Genomic DNA, 21,556 nt, shown 5'->3' on the forward strand with positions numbered 1-21,556 from the left:
TGATAACTTTTAATCAATATTTAACAATTTTTATCATACGTGAATTATACATTGGCACATGACCAAATTCTCCGTAAACACCAAATTCTTCGTAAACCATATAACTTTGAGTACACTTTTCACATGTAAAATTCGCTTACAAAAATCTACATGCACTTTTTCATTACCTGGGTTAAAATCCTAAGTTTCACTACCATAATTCAAAACTGTCAAATACATGAAGTTTAGTTTCATTATTGAGTGACAAATTATTACATATTTGAAGAATATGGTACATACATTTTCTACCTTGTTCAGTGAGATTACACATTCTTTAAAATTGCCATTAAAATTTAAAGTAAGACCTAGGTAATTAAAGCAGTTCGCTACCATTGAAAAGACAATTTGCTGGTGGCGTTTACATTCCCTCCTTTACAGAATACAAGAACTTTTTTTTAAATGTTGACCTTTAGGTCCCATTCGTTACAACACATTGATAAAGTATTAAAACATGTTTTGTAAACCTGTATCCGATTCAGAAAAGAGGACATTATCATCAGCGTACATTAGCAAATAACAATGCATCAATTCCATCGCATACGCTATTAATAAATAAAATCACATAGAGAAAGAACAAAAAGGGAGACAATCGCTCTCCATGCATTAATCCATTTGTACATGAAAAGAAGTTTGATATCTTGCACAAGATTTTAAGTTGCTATTGAATGATTTGATAATTGTAAGTAGTTTACCAGTGATGCCACTACGAGATAGTTATAAAAATAGCTTGTTTTGATTAACATTATAGAAAGCCTTTTGATAATCAACAAAACAGCAAATAATTTATTTTTTCGTGATAGCGCTCAACTAATGACACTTTGTAACGCACGTATAGCGGTTGTAGTGCCGAAACCTGGTTTGAAACCAAATTGAGCATATTTTCGTCAGACCACTTTAGCAATCTGTTATTCAGAACAGAGGTAAATATTTTTGAAAAACAATTCACCAAGTTAGACCTCCATAGTTATTCGTGTCGTTAGCATTTTCTTTTTTAAATGATGGGAAATAATTCCCTCAGACCAACATGTTGGAAATATACCTTGATCAAAGATACAATGTAATATTGAATAGACGTGACAATAACGAAGTAAAAATATCACAAAATTTACAGAAGTATTCAATTTCATTTAACAAGTTATCAATACCTGGTGATTTACCAGCTTTCGTTTTCATCTATACATTGCAAACTTCATCACATGAAATGGTATCCAGGAGCTAGTCAGTATTATGTAACATTGATTATTATTATGCAATACTATTTATAAGTATTGGAAATCAGCAGTGATGTGTTCAAAATCTGAGTGTAATATATGCCAATTTCTCCTTAATGGGTTGTGAACTCCTATTTTTTCGTCGTTTGTTATATTTAATAAATGCCATTTTCATTCTCATTCAGATTTCATTTAAACTAAAACAAGTTTCAGTGTGCTGTTTCAGTTAATGAAAACAGGATAAGACATTAAATTATTTCATATTCATAAATCAAAATATTTTTCTCCAAAAGTTATTGAAAAGTTTAAATGCGATACATTTCCTCTAACGTAGTATGATATCTAAACGGTAATTGCCTAAAGTGGGAAATCTTTAAAAAAAAATTAATTGAGCCATATGGAGTGGATTCAATTCGGACCTTAAAAATTAAAGTACTAGGTAGGACTGTACGACAAGCTTAAATTGTAATGTGAATACATGTATTTCTATTTAGATTTTTAGGTTACCTGGGTTTACTCTTGATAACTGTCATTCCAATTCTTTTCAAAGGACCACCAGCTCTTGCTAAATATCCATTTAGTATCAATAACACTAAAGAAGATGTTATTTAAGTGTTTTACACATAAACACTATATAGTAAATTTGGCCCCGCCCTGGGGTCAGAACCCCTACCCTGGGGATTATGAAATTTACAATTTTGATGGAGGCTTTCCTGCTCTACGTCACTATGCATTTAGTTTTTCTTAAACGTGTGCGGTTCTTGAGAAGAAGATTTTTGAAAATTTATCAATTTTGGACAGTTTTTGCCCTGTCCCTAAGGCCCCAGGGGTGCAGGAATCCTGAAATTTACAATTTATGTCCCCCTTCATCCAAAGATGCTTCATACCAAATTTCAATATTTTTTTTTTGTAATTTGGAGGAAAATATTTTGATTTATGAATATGAAATAATTTAATGTCATATCTGTTGATGTTTTCATGTTAACACACCGATTATATTTAAAGCCTTTCATCAGTGTATGCACTTTTGAGGGCATCGAAGTTTTAAGAACACATCTTGTTTTATACTGTTGCTGAGCATTAGAATTTAGCTTATATATTCAGAACAAGAAGTTTTTTTTCTAGATTTCATAGCCCTTGGGAGTAATGACATTTTTTTCACTAGTACTCAGGTGACCGATAAGGCCTGTGGGCCTCTTGTTGTATTTTGTAAAAACAAAAACATTTCCCTCCTTTTTTGCTGCAGTGCATGATCTTCCTACGGGTATTTCATCGTCAAATTACTAATATTCCCCATGACTGATGATTTAAGATAATGGTTGGAAATTAAATGCTCTGATTACACCATTCTAGTAAAATAGCGAATCGTGACTGGGCGTTGGTTTCCGACTATACCCTTCATATCAAATAATTATACCAAGTTTGAATTATCTCTAAGTGAACAGTTTCCTACATTACTCGAATGTGATTTTTGTGTATGTTGATCTTGAATCACGAGCAACATGTGCTATCTATAGTTTCATTGAGCGAAGAGATAGATTTTATTGCTAGATCGTAAATTTTCCCATTGTTATCGTAATGTTGAATTTGTTTTTATATTGCTACATTTTGAATACTTAAAAAATTCCAAGGTATTTGAATTCATTATCGAGAGAATCTGCATCTTCAAATCGTAGCTTTATTTTTGACTGTTGTGTGCATGTATATCAATTTCAATTCATTATTCACTCCAGACTAGATCACTGGTACACGAGGTACAAATATACAAGGAGACTACAGGTAAGGATCACAAAATAGACATATATGTATTGAAAAATAAATGAACATACAGTTAGGTGTAGGAGCAGGAAGAGCTTAAATATTCTCTAAACAAATTTTGCCAATTATTATTTAAATACTACCACGGACAGTGTTAATAATGTTGGGGGTTTACAAAATATTTCCTTAAGAAATATTTGTCTGTCGTTTGAAAATTTGTGGACATTCCATGACATAATGAAATTCATCACCGATATTATTTCAATCACACATTGTACCTGTCCTTTAACTTCTTTCAATATTATTCAATTAGTATGTGTTAGTTTCTATATGAAGACGATGATCACAAGTTGGCAACTTTGTAAATGTGATCCTGAAATATCGACGTAAATTCAACAGATAATTTTTGAAACCGAAATTTGTTAAAAAAAATTCTGTAATTAATGCAAGCATTTCTCTGATAATTTTTTTTTTGTTTAGTCAGTCTAGGCTATGAAATGTTTGATTTATCCATATATATGATTGATTGTATATTGTTTAATGTCACACTCGAGAATTTTTCACTCATATTGAGACGTCACCATTGCCGGTGAAGGGCTGCAAAATTTAGGCATATGCTCGGCGCTTACGGCCTTTGAGCAGGGAGGGATCTTTATCGTTCCACACCTGCTGTGACACGGGGCCTCGGTTTTTGCGGTCTCATCCGAAGGACCGCTCTATTTAGTCGCTTTTTACGACAAGCGAGGGGTACTGAAGACCTATTCTAACCCGGGTCCCACGATATCCATATAGAAGTAAAATCCACAATATGAATATACCTTGTATACATTTTATCCATGGGTGTGTAAATGACCCATCGACATAACACCCGTAAAATTAACAATGGATAACATTTGCAAGTGATTTCTATGGACTGTTAAAAATTTTGCCTATTATATAATCATTCTTATTCTAGGACTAAGGTATCTGAATTTTAATCAATAAATAGATATTAATTAAAAAAAGCTTTTTAATATATATATATATATATGAATACACCAGGTGTGCAACATTTTTACCCCCTCCTATCATTATATTATATAATATTATATTTTCATAATTCAGTAATGGGGGAGAGGTTATGAAGGTTGTTAGAAATTGAATATTCAAACTATATACACAAGAAAGTGATGGGTCATTATCTGACCCTTGGGGCTGCGACCCCTTGTTATTAAGTGCAATATCAATGATAATTTTCAATATACATATTCACGTGAAGTCGAAAGTACATGTATATGCTTACATGTCTAAACGGAAAAAAAGATAATTATAAAATACAAACTCATGGGGAAAATAAATTTCGAGCCTTTTAAGGGACAAATTGAGTTCGTGAGTTGTTTGTTTATACATAATTTACTTATGGATGGAAACTTGACTCACTTGAGCAGATCGATACATCAGTGGCATTCAAAATTCTATAAAATGATCTTTTCTATCATTTCTTATATCGGTATTATTTTTTTTTTCAATTTCAAGTTTCATGAAAATGAAAAAAAATATCCTATCAATCTTTTTTAACATTCTAGAAATTTTCTTTTCGTTACATATGCCAGAAGTGGTGTAAATCAAATGTGGATTCTAAAAAATTCTAAAGATAATTTAGTAAACTTGAAATCGCCAACCTTTTCTCAACTCAGCAACATCAAAACGTATGACTTTTCAACACTTTACACGACCATTCCTCACGATAAATTAAAGACGAGACTTTTTGACATCATAGACAGTTGCATCTTCAACAAAAATGGAAAACGCAAATATTCCTTTCTAGTGACCAGTCATGAAAAAATTACTTTGTTAAACACCACTCTGATTTCCCGCACAAATACTCTGAAGTTGAAATAAAAATATGCTGGAGTTCCCCATTGACAATATCTTTGTGGTCTTTAGTGATCAGGTCTTATAACAGTCTGCTGGAATTCCCATGGGTACGAATTGTGCTCCTTTGTTACCTGACCTATTTTTATATATTCCTATTAAGCAGAATTTCTTCAAAAACGTCTACATGAGAAGAAAAAATGTCTTACTATGGCCTTCAATTCAACATTTAGATATATCGACGACGTATACTCTATTAACAATACTAATTTTCATTCATAATGTCGATTCGATATATCCCAGTGAACTCGAAATTAAAGACATCACAGGGTCGTCCACATCTGTTTCATACTTAGATATTTTATTGAAAGTAGATATTAAAGGGATAATTTCAGCTTCTCTATCGTCAACTTTCCATATTTATGTAGCAATATTCCATTATCACCTGCATGTGGTGTTTATCTCCGGGTGTGATCGGTCGGCAGGTGATGCTTACTCCTCCCAGGCACCTGATCCCACCTCTGGTATATCCGGGGTCCGTGTTTCCCGAACTCTCTATTTTGTATTGCTTATAGAAGTTATGAAATTGATCACTGTTTGTTATCTTCACATTTCACTAAACATCAACCTCAAAATTTCCATTATTTTCATTGACAATAATGGATTCATAAAACTACTGCTGACGATAAGGATATTCAAAATCATGAGGAAATAATGAATGAATATTTCTTTTCACAGTAAGATTGACTTTAAATCTACCTCCACAGAGAAAAGAGTTCTAAAAAGTCAGAAGTAAATCGCAGTCTTTTAAAGTGCTACGACTACGACAGGTTTCGTAAAACGCTCGTATCAAAGTGATCGTAAACGTAATCGTATACGTACGCTTACGATCGGTTAGTGAAACGGCCACCTGTAGCTATTTCCATACATTATACAATTTGGGGTACTTGATATAAGGTTCAGGATAAATTTCAGCAGAAAATTTAGGTGTACACTGTATGCTTTCAATAATATCCAAATTGTCATATACCCAAACTTCATAAGAATGCATGTAAGATAAGACTGGGTTGATGATTTACAATTAATTAGTAAATAAGAATAACGAATCTTAATGCAACATAAAGCTTTTCTGATACTTCTTCTGTTTAATGTCTCTTTGCGGTATCAAACTATACATTTCTTGACAGGAATATGCCTAAATAACAAAACTCTTTTACATTTTCAAAAGCGTTACCATTGTACAAAAGATTACGTTGCTATAGGTCCTTTTGAAAAAAAATTAGTACCTTTGTTTCTTCTATGTTGACAGCGGGTTTCAATAGATTGCAATATGATGTTTCGGACATTAAAAGAGTAATTAAAGGTTTAATATAACGGACATGTAATCTTGCACTTGTGTACTAGGTTGATGTATGAAAGGTGAAGATAACGAACAGTGACCAATCTCATAACTCCTATAAGCAATACAAAATAGAGAGTTGGGCAAACACGGACCACTGGATATACCAGAGGTGGGACCGAGGCGAAGCCGAGGATGACAATGTTTTTTTTAAGGTGATATCACTTTTCCTTGAATGCAGTAGTTATCATATAATATTGAATGTTATAAACTACTGGTATTGCAGTTAACAAACTTAAAACGAAGTGTTGTATGTTGTACGTGCATGAATTTAGCACAGTCAACCTTTTTGCAATACTACCAGTTGTCAAGTAATGTTGACCGTTTCTACGTTCTATCACACAAGAGGACGTGGTTTTATCATTCAAAGGGTGATCGATCTTTTTTCATCAAACGTGTCTCAACAAATCAGAGTTAACTAATGGATGGTTTTGTGGGGAAATAGAGTACCTCCGATCACTAGGTTGTTGAAAGTGCAAAACTTTGCGAAAAAAAATCAGTTTTCATTCTGGTTCTCCAACTCCGTGTCTGCCCATGATGAGTTCTTGGTTTGTATTGTCTGATCCCACTTTTGCATTCCGATCCCCCATGAGGATCTTCATGTCCCTCTTTGGTGGTTTGTCCAGTGTTGCTTGCACCTTCTTGTAAAATTCTTTTTTGTCTTCAATGTCTGCTGCGTTTGTGGGAGCGTAGCACTGTAAGATGGTGACTTTTTTGCCCATCGAGTTGAATATTGCAATAAGGATCCCTGGAGACACTGGTTCCCTGGAAAGCAGTGCCCGCGTTACTTCAGGTGTCACCAGCAACACTACTCCATGCATGTGTGGCTACCGTCTGCCATTCCAAAATACATGATGGTGTCTCCACTCGTGAGTCCTATTCCTGTCCATCTGGTCTCAAACAGGCCAAGTAACTCCAAGTTGTATCTGTGCATTTCTCTGCTCACTTGTGCAAACTTTCCAGTCTCATATAGGGTTCTGATGTCCCTGGTCCATTTTCCGGTCTAGGCTTTACTCGTCAGAAGAGCTGTCGGCGCACTGCCTTCTTGAATACTTTCACCAGTTTGCGTCATGGGCTCTACCAGAGAGGACTCTTAGGCGACCATGTTGTTTTCAGATGAGATTGTTGCAGTTTCTGTATAGCTTTGGTTTTTACAGAATCGAATTTTTAACCCAATTCAAACCCCAATCTAGAGTCGAGTTTAATTTGACTGGTGTCTACCCTTCAACCTGTCTGGCATGGATTGTCCTGCAAGATCACCAGAACAACCTGTCAAGTACGAGAGTGGAAGTGTCATCTCAGGCGAAGATGACTAGAGAGCAAAATGGACTAAACACTTCAAAGAAATACTCAACAGACCTGCACCATCAGTTCCACCAGACATCTCATCACCAACCCAGCTCCTTGACATCAGCACACACACACACACACCCCATCAAGGCACAGATCACTAAACCCTTTAAGTCGGGTAAGACTGTAGGTCCCGATTAAATACCATAAGATGCACTAAAGGCAGACTTCTACCGAGATACAATATACACCCCTACGCAAGATCTGGGAGCAATTGAGAGTAACAGAAAGCTGGAAGAAGAACACCTTCACCTTGTGAAGCTGCCAAGAAAGGAGACCTGTCATTCTGCAACAACTCGAGGAGAATTCTGCTGCTATCTGTTCCAGGGAAAGTTTTAACAAGGATCATCATCGAGAGGCTTAAGTTCACCCTTGACCAAACAATTCGGGATGAACAAGCAGGCTTCCGCCATGAATGATCACGCATGGAACATAATACAATACTGTGGATCATAATCGATCAGTCCCTAGAGTGACAAACCTCCCTCTACAGTCTTCGCCGACTTCCAAAATGCCTTTGACAGCGTCGACAGAGATGTCATCTGGAGACTGATGTATTACTACGGCTTTCCACCTGAGTTCGTCATTATTAACAACTGTATGAAGATGCCACACATCAAGTCATCAATGATAGGATTGATTGATTGATGTTTTCCGCCACACTCAACATTTTTTCAGTTATCTGGTGGCGCCCAGTTTTTATTGGTGCAAGAGAGAACCCAGATAGAATGTACCTTGGAAGAGACCACCGACCTTGATGAGGGGAAGCTAACAGAAGCCTTCACTGTACAGACTGGCGTTCGCCAAGGATGTCTGCTCTCAACAACGATCTTCCTTGTGGTGATTGACAGGGTCATGAGACAGGCTACATCAGGTAGGACAGGTATCCAGTGGACCTTCACAAAGCAGCTGAAGGACCTGGACTTCGCAGACGACATCGGCCTTTCCTCCCACACACAATAAGATGCACAAGAAAAGCTGTCTGGTTGCAGAAGACTGGACTCCAAATCAACATCGGAAAGACAGGGGTCACGAGAGTGAACAACAAACAATAGTCTCCAGTGCGACTCCACCAAGTAAACATCAAGGAAGTTGACAAGTTCGTCTACCTGGGTAGTGTAGTCAGTAAATATCGGAGCACAGATGAAGACGTCAAATGCCGCATCAACAAGGCAAGACATTCTTTCAACACCTTGCGACAAATCTGGAGATCAACCGATCTCTCACTCCACAAGATCCGGATATTCAAGACCAATGTGAAATTTGTCCTACTATACGATTCAAAAACTTGGCGAGTTACAAAGACGAACACCAACATACTACAGACATTTGTGAACAGAAGTCTCAGAAACATCCTCACACACCAGGTGGCCGGAAGTCATCGCCAATGAACAACTGTGAGACAGGATGGAACAAGCCTCAATTGAAACTGAGACCAAGAAGCGGAAATAGGATGGATTGTCTACACACTACGTAAAGCTGCATCAAACGTCACCAGACAGGCCCTGGATTGGAACCCACAAGGGAAACAGAAAGTGGTTCGACCAAGACAGACATGGCACAGAAATGTTGACGATGAGGTAAAGGCCTCCGGAATGTCTTGAGCCGAGCTAAAGAGGATCAGTCAAAAAGTTGATGCAGCCCTATGTTCCTCGAGGAATCAAAAGGCCCAAGTCAAGTAAATTATGTATTTCGTATGTCTACTTCAGATATGGACAGAAAGAAAGTAATGGATTGAATAAGATTTGACATCGAGTTCTATTTTCTATATATCGGAATGTTCATACAGCTTACTCCACTTACATGTATATTGAAATCGCTTATTTTAAAGTAAAACAAAATCCTCAGCCTTATTCTCTCATTTTCTTTGCAGTAAATTATCGGTTAAGTTGAAATCGTTCATATTGAATTATCGCTTATTTTAAAGCCAATTCTCTGTCCGCCGAGGTGATAATGTGTTGTTCTTAACACGGTTATATTGAAGGCCCCCCCCTCCCCCCAGTCGGCAATCTTCACGGTTGGTAACTTTGTAATTACACAGGTACATACAAGGGTGTCTGTAGATTTGTTTCTCAACTGATTAGTTTTCACTGCATGTGCTTATAAAAATGAAACAACAGTGGGGTATGAGCACTTTGATGGGTTGTGTATGTGATCGTTAGTAAAACTTGTTCACTTCTCAAAAAAGAAAAACTTTGTCATTGGACACGATATACGAACTAATTACTGCAATAGATAAGAATTTGAAACCAAAATCTAAAATAGCAAAGAATTTCGGAATTAACCCCAGTACTTTAACCCCGATTTTCAAACAGCGTGTTGCTATCATTGTGGCTATCGAATTGGGTGATTTCCCCCCAAAACGGAAACGTATGCGATCTGGAAACTACATGTATACAGAGATAAAAGACTGTCTTTTCAAGTGGTTTATAAATGTTAGATCATTAAATATAGCGATTTCTAGTGTCTTCCTAATAGAAAAGTCTGAAGAATTCGCCAAATTGTTTTAGGCATTGCTGATTTCAAATGTATTGAGCGCTTCAAAAACGACGTGACATAGCTTACAAAGCCGTGTGTGGCGAGAGTAAAAGTGTAGACAAAAATGACAGATGACTGGATTCAAAACAAATTGCCCAAATTAACAGAAAAATGTGAAACAAGGAACATTTTCAATGTGACCGGTTTATTTTTTAAGTGTGAACCAGCAAAATCTCTTCATCTGAAGGGTGGTCAGCGCCATGGTGGAAAACGCTATAAGAAATGAATTTCTGTTTTGGTAGGAGCAAATATGGTTGTTCCTTGATAACTGTCCAGCACACCTCAAAATTGAAAATCTGCAATCAATTACTCTTATATTTCCCCCCAAATGCGACATCTTTGCTGCAGCCTATATGGACCAGGACATAATCAACACTTTGAAAGTCTACTACAGGAAGCTTCTTATTGCTGAAAAAAATAAAATGTCTTGACGAAAAACGCGAATCTTGCATTAATATCAAAACTGCTTTTGAATGGCTGCACAGAGCATGGTTGATGCTGTCGTGTCAGTGCGTTGAAAATTGTTTTTGCAAGGCTTCGTTCGCACTAAAATCTCAGACTGAAGTTCTTATAACATGACACGGACGATGTCAACTTTACAGATAACATGTCATTTGCTGAACTTAGTGAACTTTTAAAGAAAAGTGGTTCTGGAATTCCGATGATTGACTATATAAATATTGACACGGCGATCGTCTCCAGGGAAGAACTCACTACTGATATTATTGTAGAAACATATCGCGAGGAAAATGATGATGAGAGTGGGGACGAAAATTTGGACATTCCAGACGAAAATGTGACAGACAAGAAGCTCGCGATTTTGTATGTAAATTGAAAACATATGTACCGAAGCTATCTAACGTCGATGACAAATGTTTTGCAGGTTTGCAGGAAATTGAATTATTCATTGATAATCAGTTCAATATGAAACAAAAACAAAGTTCACTGATTTTTTCAAATAAAAACCTTAGTAGACTAATAAATTCATTCCATTATTCAAATTTTGTAAGGTAATAATAACGTAATATGATTCATGATCTGCATTTGTATTATGATTATGTAAAACAAAGATTCGTTAGGACGTCAGACTCTCGACCGCAAGGTCGTGGGTTCGAGTCCTGGCCGCAGCAGGGCTGACGTTGTGTCCTTGGGAAAGGCACTTTACATGAATTTCCTCACTCCAACCAAGTGTTAAAGGGGTACCTGGCTATAGACAGTGAAAGATATTGTTAGAATGTTAGTGCTCTAGTGCTTGTGATGGCAGTTTGCACTGTATGCTTCCTAGGAGGTTGAGAAAGTTCTAGATTGATATAAAGTCTGCCGGGGTAATAATGTACATTACATTTGTAAAGCACCTTTGAGCGTTCATAGTGTATGAAAAGGGTGCTATATAAATATGGTATTATTAATATGGCCGACGTTGCTGATTTCGCTTATTTTGAACTTCGGTTATATTGAAAGGAAAAGGTTGGTCCCCTGAATTTCAATATATCCGGAGTAAGCTGTAGTTCTTAAATATCGGAAAAAGAATCTATCAGACTAGATTAATTGTGTCAAATCATAAAACACTAAAGGGTAAAACTTTAGATTTGCACAAATCCAAGAAGTGGTAGGAAGATACACGCCGTATGCTAATAAGACAATCACTTAGTCAGCACTCTGCTTGTTTCGGAAAGAAAGTGTGTTAAAAACGCGGGTAGTATTTTTAAACTATTAACTATATCTCTACAATCGTAGTGTTTTTGTTTTTTGCTTTTTTTTTTGCACCTATTTTCAATTGATTTAAGTTATTGTTTCACTGTATTAATAGAATACCATAGTATTGGTATCTTTATCAAAGTTTAGCACAAAAATGAGCATCAGTACTTTTAAGAAGATATTTCAAATTCAGATCAAAAAACTTTATCACCTAACATGTCTTTGTGAACTAATTAAATGCACATTTTGGAAATAAACAAATTGCTACGAAACAACAGCGCAAACAAATGATATGATGAATTTTGCATTTATATTTCTGATTGATATTTACTTTAGTGTACTTATTTGCTTCCCTATTTGCACGAGTGATAATGAATTAGACTCACAATGTAGTAAGTTTTCACAGACCCCCTCGATCCTTTCTTTTGTTAGAATTGAGCGAGTGTCTTCCACATATTTTTTTTTTTTTTTGATTTACAAGTTGTTGGCATGTTTTGAATGACCCGGTCTTTGTTTTATTTCGGTTTGTATCAGGCCTGGCACAAGACAATGGAAGTGTAGAAACGAAACATCTTGTGCTTTTTAAAATCATGGCATCCTACTGAATAATACATACAAATCGTTTCCTGGGAAATACTAAACAAGTACTTACATCTTTCAATGTCTTCTGATGAGCAAAAGAGAGCTTCTCAAACGCAATCCAGTTCTACACCAGTTTACAAGGCTGGAATACAACCCCGACTGAAACTCAATTTAGGGTTAAAAAAATACGATGGAATAAGACTGATGTAAACAGGCCAACGACTAAAAACTACACGTGGAAGGCACTTCAGTGAGAATAATACTAAATTTTAAACTTTTTGAGAAATCTTAGTTCAAAGCAAATCTAAGTAGTGAGGTAAAGGCTATCATTCGTGCAATAGAGGGAGCAACTACATGTAAATGCTAGAAAAGAAAATAGCAGTCATGAAAACGGTAATAATTTTGGAAATCTATCATACCTTTTGTTTGCACCTTTGTTTAGTAGCAATAGAGGGCCTATATTTATTTCTACAATGTTCATTTAGTTCACAAAAGCATGCTAGGTTAAAAGGTCTTTTAAGCTGTATTTTCCTATGCATTTCAAAGTAAACCCCTACCCGGTGCATTAGTGTCATTCCTGTCCCGGTGGTCATGCTTTAAAAAACATACATGTACATGTATATATGTGTACATCATAATATATTTTACTTTGTGACCGTGAGACGAGCGAAGACCCATAACCACTCGGATCACCTCGGTCGATTCCATCTAACCTCGGATGTATGGTGTTTTTAACGCGATAGTACGTATTCAGTGACGTATAACAACATATATACGTCACTGATCAACTGGAACTACTGACAGTCTATTTTAACATAATTTTCTTTTATAACACTCTCAATTTTGTAACTATTTCTCTTTGAGAATTATGGAGGACATTTCCACAAAATAGAGCCCAGTTTTGTTAGGAATACTCGATAAATTCATTTAAAAAAAACATATTTTAATCAAGCGAAAGTTTTTCTGGGAACGTAAATAGACGACCACATTGCAAATGTAAGGCTAATACATATTACTTACCGGCATACATCCGAGGCTAGATATAGGGTACCGGAATCTGCCGAATGGACTCATAACATCTTGTAACACAACTTTATAGGCATTTTAGAATCCGGCTCTTCATTTAACACGGGGAAATATAACGCGGTCGATCTAAACAGTGCATTGTGACGTCATATTAGCTGCGATTTTTTTTCTTCTTTCAAAACAAGCAATTATCCACAACAAAACGAACGAAGGTATGGCAAAGCTTGTCTGGAATTTAAAAATGGCTATAGTACTTTTAAAACTATTTATTTGTTTTATCTACGGGGTTATCCTAGAAGTATGCCGCAGTGACGGCGACATTTTCCCAGAAGCATTAGAAGCATATCACGTGACTCAAGTACCTTTCTGGTTTAGTAGTTTTTTTAGACGAATTTTTAAACACCCTACCCAATTTTCCAATTATCTTTTTATGGAAAAGGATTCCGTCCCTCATTTGAATAAACTTTAATCTCCTAAGTGTGGTTTACATTCTGCAGAAGGCGTCGAAAATATTAGTCTCGTACAACCAGCCGCTCTGCTTTCTCCGTAAATCTGCTCGTCGGAGATTTACGGAGACAGCCGAGTGTCTGGTTGAACGAGACTACAAAAATATGAGATTATGACAACTACGATGACTACTATAGTAAGTCTAGACGGACAACAAATTAAATATTTTACACGAGTCCATGTCTCCGATGAGCTAAAGAACGAGTCATTCGATTATTCTGTCTCTAGCAATCATCTCATTAATCATTCCTCGGGTAGGTCTTAGTGGAGCAGCAAGTAAAAATTACTGTGGCAATTGATGAAACTTTGACTTATGTGAAATACTTTTGATATATCTCTATTCCTCCCAGAGGTTTATCCAAGCCCCATGTCACAATTCAAGTGATGTCTTATTTTCCCATCGCATTCATGATATTAAAGTATAGATAGTTCTAAGTGATTCTTAATTATATTTCTTTTAAAATTTGAAATCAGTTTATAACTTTAAGATAGAAATGCAGTATTTTAAATGAAAAATCACACGATATGATCAATAAAAATGTAGGGAATACTACGTACTACATATGTAGTATTTCAAATACTCAGTAATAGATCAGGGAGAAGCAAAGAAATTGTAAGATAACGACTAGAGCTTCAACTGGTAGTGTCAGAGCGAAAGGAATTTTAAATATCACAAACATTATTTACAAAATATTGTATGACCAGTTCAATTTAAAATTGTTAATTTCAAAAAGATAATACACGTATATACCTATCGATTTTCCAAAGCCAAGAGATACACCATCCCTCTTTTCTTTAGCTTGTGTCTACAAAGAAAAATGTAATGCGACCACAGTCAGGGTAAAATTAATGTTTTATTTCAATTGGAGACAAACTGAACAAGGAGTGCTACTAAGATTCTCTTGGGGAAAATATATTTGTAAATGTCACCCCACAAGAGTCTCAAAGAACGCTCGTGGTACTCGATTTGTCATGTAAAGATTTCATTTGTCTTCGAATCCGGTGACATTGAAGATTTTTTTTTAAATATTCTAATAGATTAAAGATATACTAGTATTATGAAAAAAAAATCAATACTTTTAAAATGGCTTTCTTTACACACGTGAGATAAGGTATTGCCATTTCCTGAAATTACGTAATTTTTTCACTAGATATATAAAGTTACAAAGAATCAATGTGCAGCCGAACAGCATGATAAATAGAGCGATATATTACCCAGTCCCACACGCAAAAATGTGAAAAGAAGAAAACATATCGTTGTACGTATTGTGTCCCAGAAAATGAAACGCATTTTTAAAAAATCTGATAACGACATCTATTGTTCCCTACAGCACAACGAAAGAAAAGAGTCTTCTTCCGAGTTGATAGATGACACTTCTTTTTTTATTTTTTGAATAGATGTTGCTGAATGCTATGTCGTCTCATAAAATTCAAATAAAAAAATGGCACAGAGTCGATAAATTACAATAGAATTTAAGAGTATCAGAATTGAATTCTTGAATCATTATCGTCAAATTTCTGTTGAACAAGTCTCTGTAAGACTTCGGTGCTCTGGTCTAATGGTAGGTATCGTATTTCTCGATTTTCTATAATATTATTTATAAACTGGTAGTGTAACAACGTGATGGTTCAGTTTTTCTTTATATCTGATCTATCGAATTACATCATATAAATATTCATTTTAATAAAGTAAAGCATTGATATTTGAATTGCATTTTGTCAAAATACAGAAAGAGATTAATCAATATTATAGTTAATACGTAGTATCTATAAGCATACACTTATTTTACAATTTTATTATCAGTACAAGTACAAATCGTTATACATGTACCGACGCAATCAATACTTCAAAATGAGTCTAGCTATCTATGGAAACCCAAAGGGTTCGAAATTCTATTACTGTAATTCAAAATTTGTCTGGAGTAAATGCATTATTTGTTCAATGTGAAATGTTCAGTATCCAATGTAAATAGCAGTTTGTAACAGGGATGATCAACATTTAGACAGACTAATAGGACGGACTCTCTCTCTCTCTCTCTCTCTCTCTCTCTCTCTCTCTCTCTCAATGGCCAAAACATTTACAAATTCATTCTCTTTCGAAAATTCATCATTATAAACCCATCCTGACTGGATATTTACAACGGCGCTTAGCCTTTTCAAATAGCATAATTCGGAGAACATTGAACCGCTGGGTTGTTTGGGGGGTTTTTTTTGGTTGGATGATGAGAAAAAATTCGAGAGAGAAAAAAAAGAGCCAAAATTTCTATACATAAAAATAATACATTTGTGGAATGAATATACGCACAAAACTAAAAAGCTACACTTTTGAATTTTTTTTTTAAATTCGCTTAATATCCCCAATGCCATAATCCGATATACGCTGGCATCAAGATTATAGAATTAAGAAATATGAAATTCTAATCACAAGAATAATGACAGGGGGGGGGGGGGGGGCTTATGCAAATTTCTAACAAAAAGGAACATTGGGGATGTGGATTGTTTTAACATATGTGACTATACTGAGTCCTTAATCTAGTTACATGTATGTCTTAAGGCTTATCCCCTCTCGTGTAATTGTCACCACACGTACATGTATGGCCGGGGGTGGGGGTGGGGTGTCTCCTGCTCCTTCCAAACTCAAAAGCCAAATGGAGAAAAATCCCGCATTCAAGCAACTTTCCTGCAGCCTGTAATATGGCTATGATTTTTATTCCTTAAAGTTTTAATTCTACTATTTAAAGTTTACATTTGAAAAATGCAGGCAGGGGGTGGGAGAGCTACAATACGTGTGTTTCTTCATCTCTTTGAAAAATGGACGTGCGCTCGATGTCCCTTTTATCTACGCCTTTGATAGAGAGACTAATTCATTTGTCCGATCTATATCACATCGGAGCTTGGGCAATCTGTCTTGGGGACCTATTGTCCCGGTGTCACTGCACATAAACACGTTTAATGTAAGTTGAGAAGTAACGCGAGCCATCTGTCGTCATAATGTACATACACTACCAGATTTAGCACTGGTTTTGCATTTTATTCTATACAAATCATACAAATACTGATTGTAATTTGTTTTGTATGTTATTTTACGTCCATTTCGAGCGTTTTCACTCCTAAAGAGACGTTGCCAGTAAACATTTGGACTTCTGTACGGCCTTAACAGCGAGGATCTTTATCGTGCCAATGCCTACCGTAATCTCGGAATTTTTTTTTAGGGGGGAGGGGGTTATCCGAGTTAGATTCGTTTCTTTCACTCCTAACCTTTGGCGAACGATGTCCATTCTATGTTAATCGTCGGTGGCTGTAAATACTTAAACTGTAATCAGACATCTCAAAGGGGGGATGGGAGAACGATGTCAAAAAGGGGCGGGGCACTTACCTAATATTACAATTTTTAAAAAAGATATTCTTGCAAATTATACTTTTACATTCAACACCTTACGTATAACAAAGTAAGCATTCACGAATTTCGCTTTACAAAGTACACACTTGCACATTTCAAGTACAGATTTAACATTCACATTGAATACTGTAGACAGTACACATGTACTGATTAAGTATTACAAGTTTAAGATGAAGTGATCATTTTTTGGTATTTTTGATTGAAAAGTTTACATTGAAAAAATTATGCGTTTTCATGTCTCAAGTTTGAAATTACAAAAATAGAATTTTAAACCTTTTGCCTTTCCATAGATATCACGTTAATGTCTTTCAGTTTGATTCGGCTTACCGTGTTGTATCAACATTCATGTTGAACATTTTGTGAAATGGAATATGTTTTCCGTAATTGCTCACTTTAAAGTAGCCGAGAAAGGAAATAAAAATCAAACCTGTTTACATTATCAGGGTCGTCAGGTGATCTAGAAGAATTTTAAAAATCCCTACACAACCACCGAGGCTTTAAACGGGTCTGCTTTGGTTAATCTGTCGCCGTGCACATACAAGTCATTGGAACCAATGTTTACCGCTAGCAAAGGGAAGCAACTGTGTCTACTGAGCCAAACCCATGTAAAACTCTCTCGTGAAAGAGAACGCTCGATACAAGCACACTGAGTTGAAAAACTCAAACATGTAACGTAAACATTTAGGAAAAATCACAATAAAATTACATCCTTCATTCTAAATGAACAGCCTTTGACTTTCTGATGGGTTTAGAACATCATTAGCTGAATTGTACATCTGTTTACCTTTTAGGTCTATTATCTTGATAATCACCCAATTCTTCCGGGTTGTAACGGGAGAAAGTGAAAATTTTCAAGGGCATGTGCATCTCATGATTTGTTTCATCAATCAGATTAATCTTAAGAAAACACTTAACAAAAAACTCCCTTTACATGAGTGATTCCAACATGGTTTTATTTGTCAGACATACTTTAAACTTTGGGACCACTACCGTACTTATTTGTAGGTCTCTTTCTGTGAAACTAAAGGCGAGCTTCGCATACAAAAATGTTTATGCAAATTTGCACCTTATCTGCGGTTCATGTAAATCTTTATAGTCACTTGAGCAAAAGGAAATTTTTCAACTCCTGTGTTATATGACTGCACAGTGCATGTAAAACTTTGCATGCACAAACAATTTGCACATAATTCAGATTGTAAATATGTGCCGTTATCTATGTTTTCCCCTTCTTCTAGAGGTGATGTCAATTTAAAGTAAATTAGTATTATTTGATGATCGTATATGTTGTAGCAATCAAAGTTCAGCTCATGATGTGTTTAAAGGTGTAAAATAATGAGGAATTCTGTTATGGGAATTTATAGACATCACACGCATCACTCTAAAATTACCACAGCCTCGTTTCCCTTTTACATCTTGCAGCCATTCCAGAAGGACGGTTAAAATTTTAGAGCGGGGAAATTCGAAACAATTTTTTTGTTTAATAAGGGATATATATTCTAAAATTTCCCATAGAGTAAAGATTATTCGTGATTAATTATATTTTCGTAGCAAAGTGCCTCCGATGGCGTTTTAATGATTTTTAAAGGATTCTGAAACAGTGTACAGCATATGCTGCAATGTTTCAACTATCGTATTACATCATGTTCTAAAAGAACATTGTTTCACAAATGTTTTTGTGATTTAAATTCTTGTTTATTAGTTCAAAATTTTGTAAACATGCCGCCAGTAAGAAGCAGGTGTAGAGGTCAAACGGTCACCAGGGGAACACGAATGGAGGGCTAGGTAGAACTGCCCCGACAGATTCCGGTACAGGAATCGGCTGACGACAGTGATTTTGCAGAACACCCTGTCTGAAGATCAGACAGATACAGAAAATATATTGGCACAAGAAGGGATTACTACACCCATCCCAAGTTAACACCATCCTGTTTTTATTAGGTCATATAATGTAATCAGATAAAAAAAAATCGTCGAGGGAAAATACAGCGTCGTGCTATGAATGAGTCTATTTTACCACTATATAACAAAGACTGTTTTCTTCTAATTTCACACTGAGTGCCTCACTGTAATTCGAATGCTTAAAACATATGGAAAAATTCACTTGCGCCCGATTGAAGTCATTCTGATGAAAACTATTATCACAAATAGATTGAATGATTAGAACATGCATTGAACATCAAATCACACATGAACGCGTATAAAATTAGAGCAAATTTATTAACGAGCATACTAGTGAGTAAATTTCTCGTCGCATAAACAAAGCTTCTACAGTATATACTAAACGCAAAGAGTCTTTGTGCTTTGTTGCATTTCTAAATTCTTCTCGATTATTTTCAAAACTTATAACAAAAGAAAAAATATTGCCAATACCTTGACAAATTTAATCACAATTCTTATACAATGAAATCTACTTCAGTGTTAAGATTATCTCATAAATCAATGCAATGGCAAAGGATTTCACCTGCTATATATTTTTCAACTACACAAGTTCATGTCTTTGACAAATTGAACATGTGTACATTCAAAATAATACAAAGATGTATAAAAACTTATTAACTTTTTTTTAAATCATAGCAATTTTATGTTTAAGAGCCCTTCATTATTTTATTCCTAAACCCTCTTACAATTAAAAATACTCTAAGAACACGCATTATGAGTATTACGAAAGTTCATTAATTCTTCATCCATATGTTTATTGAATTCAAAAATACTCAATCTGTTTCCAAAAATAATTCCTATTTACATACATTTGCCAGTTGCAATCAACAATAATTATTTAAATACTCCCATATTCTTTTAGAAGTGTTTAAATCCCTGACTAGATTGTTGGAAGTTTTACAATCAACAACACTGTATAATAAGGTATTGTCAGTCGATCTATGCCGTGAGATAACAGATCGGAATCAATGTGGGTTTAAACACATCCGTGAAGAACCTTGTCTCTTGATTGTGCACAATTCCAGTTGAAACCTTTTTGTCAAAATGAGTGCTAAAGGAAGTGTAGAGGATATTATCGAAAGTGTTACCAATCCTAAATTGAGATTTGAAGAAAAAGAAATTCCCAGAGGATCTCCTGCTTTCCAAATGGTGATAACGGATGTTACTGGGAAGAATAAGGATGAGGAAAATTCAGATAGTGAGGAGGAAAGGGAGGAAAAGCCGAAACGTCGGTATCATGGGCGGCGACGGAATACAATAGCCCACATATACCAAGGAGAACCTCCAGAGTGGACGTCCATCCTGGCAAACGCAAGACGGATGTCCACACTTCCGGAAATTGGTGAATTATCTGAGGAATTGACCAGAGGTCGCCGCGCAAGTCTTTGTCCACCTCCTAGTCGGTCTCGATCACTGTCACCAATTACAGCTGGGCTTTTACGCAGGAGCAGTGTCGCTTTTGGTTCATCCAAAGAGCGTGAAACTGTGATAAAATAAACGGTATGAAATGTGAATAGAACTTTTCGTTAGCATATCATACCTAAGTTTAGGGGAAGGGACTCATTACCATTGGATTGGCTGGAACAAATGAACGCTCGCGTGAATATGTCAATTGAATTCTTGTTTTAGGTTTGTACATATATCAATTTGCGATTTGTTTTGTAAAGAAGTCATTAATTATCCATCTAATTAATTAAAAACAAAGATCAATTTAAACTGATACGAGTTTTTGTGACCCGAGGTGACAGAACAAGAATACGACCTCGTTTTTACGTTTGAACTTTAAACCGAATGTCTCCTGGTTATGTCAACTGATTCTACGCATTTACAACAACAACAACAAAAAATTAAAAAAAAATAGAAAAATAAAAAAAAGTCATGTATGTTGAAAACGAGAACAGTTCAATGCTAGACTTTTCTTCTCTGTTCTACATGTATGACCAAAAAAACCGGGACAATTTTCTGGTCTAAATCACGAGTCTTGAATATTTAACTTACAACGAGTTAAGTCCTGTTGTATTACACAAGACACATGGTGGTTTTTTTTCTGCGTTCAACTCCACTAAATTAAACATACATTTGTATTTTTTTATTGCATTTTTTAAAATGAGGATTTTTAAAGGCAGTGCGTCATACAATGTAGGTTATCTGATAACAATAAAGCTTGAGATTTCAAATGATATCTGAAAAATCCTGATGACTAAATTTCTTTTATATTTCCTTTGTTACGAAGAAAGTTGAGTATTTCGCTGTACA

General features: G+C 35.5%; 1 protein-coding gene across 18 annotated transcripts in view; it reads right to left on the minus strand.

The window, feature by feature from the left end:
- Positions 1-18,065, minus strand: part of LOC125669600 (prostaglandin E2 receptor EP4 subtype-like) — a 48,867-nt gene extending 30,802 nt beyond the window's left edge. For 3 of the 18 annotated variants that reach the window (XM_048904212.2, XM_056163039.1, XM_048904227.2), the window contains exons 1-2: positions 17,790-17,952; positions 14,714-14,768 (exon numbers count right to left, since the gene is read on the minus strand). The gene's annotated coding sequence lies outside the window, so the exon portion shown is untranslated. Of the gene's footprint in view, positions 1-12,499; positions 13,024-13,449; positions 14,655-14,713; positions 14,769-17,689 lie in introns of those variants that run through there. The other 15 variants (XM_048904217.2, XM_048904226.2, XM_048904218.2 and 12 more) reach the window with 12 other exon arrangements.
- Between the last annotated feature and the right edge of the window lie 3,491 nt (positions 18,066-21,556).

The sequence above is a fragment of the Ostrea edulis genome, chromosome 4 (assembly GCF_947568905.1).
Source record: "Ostrea edulis chromosome 4, xbOstEdul1.1, whole genome shotgun sequence".
NCBI lineage: Eukaryota > Metazoa > Mollusca > Bivalvia > Ostreida > Ostreidae > Ostrea > Ostrea edulis.